The sequence below is a fragment of the Manacus candei genome, unplaced genomic scaffold (genome assembly GCF_025592945.1).
Source record: "Manacus candei isolate 608988 ecotype Guabito, Panama unplaced genomic scaffold, ASM2559294v1 h1tg000047l, whole genome shotgun sequence".
Classification (NCBI taxonomy): Eukaryota; Metazoa; Chordata; class Aves; order Passeriformes; family Pipridae; genus Manacus; species Manacus candei.
In genome coordinates this window covers 2,017,146-2,018,411 of record NW_026138095.1, presented here as the reverse complement: position 1 = coordinate 2,018,411, position 1,266 = coordinate 2,017,146, and positions in this window count along the sequence as shown.

Sequence of the window (1,266 nt, the reverse complement as noted above, 5' to 3'; positions counted from 1 at the left end):
AGGAGTCAGCAGAAAACCCTCCTGCACCCTCTCAACCCGAACCAGTGACCAGACATTCCCTTGACTCTTGTTTCCCAGGCCAGGTTCAGCCTGTGCTGCTTTAATGCCCTTTCTTGGATCTCCTCAGCTCATTTGGAAGCAAACAAAGGGTCAGACTTTCCCGTAATCCTCACACACCATTGGCATCTTTGTCTGCCTCTGCCACAGAGCAGAGCAAACACAAAAGCTGATCCCCCTGTACCCTCTGCTCCGAGTCCCTCCGAGTGGGAAGTGAAAATGTTGGCAGAAGAACACGGGAAAGTCGGGCAGTTGCCTGTGCCCTACCTGGCTTGCAGATAAAAGAATCAGATTGCCAAGTCTGCCAGTCTTTTAAGCCTGACAAATCCACACACCAGGCCTTTGAATGGACATGAAAAGTCGAGGGAATATCGTCCCCAGAGCTACAAAGCTTCACTTCTTGTATTGCTCCTCAGATGAATTCAGATAATCTTATAAAACTCCAGGCTCCTTTATTTCTGTCTCTCATTGTGCTCTTCTGTAAATCATGGATTCCTATTATTCTTTTCTTTTCTATCCCAGCTTCCTAATTTTTTTCTCCGTGGTTTTATTTCCCGTGCCTGTGCATTTCTGTCCTCAAAGAGGCAGTTGTTGCTCACAGAAACACAGCCTGGCTTTATGCAGATGGAAGCAGCAGGAACAGCATTGCCCATCCCCAATAAAACCTCCAGTGCTCTCTGCATCCCTCCTGGGTGCCAATCCCACAGGTGGAGAAAAGCCCCTCAGCATCCCAGTTCCTTGGGCAGCAGATGCTCCAGGGATTCTCTCAGTGCCAACAGTCACCAAATACTGAGCAAACAGTCTTTGGGCTTCCTGAGCACCTGAAGGGGTGAGTCAGGTCACTCAGGCAGAAGGTCAGAACTGCCCAGTCCCATTTTCCACCACAGGCTGCTGCAGGAGAAATCCTGGGAGGCCATGGAGCTTTCCAGGACTTTGGAGGCAGAGAAGAGAAGATAAAAACCCTCAGGACCATTTTCACCTTTCCCAACACTATAAGTCCTTGTGATAGCTGGTCTTTCTCTAAAGTTAATTTTTTTTTATATATATATATAAGTTAGTTTCTGGTTGTTATTTGCTAATTGCTGCTGGTATTTAATTATGGCAAAGTTTAAATTACAGAGGCAGCCACTAATCCACATTCTTCAACGACAGCGCTCCAAAATTCTACTCCAAACATTCCTTGCGGTCCTCAACAAACACAGGCAGTGC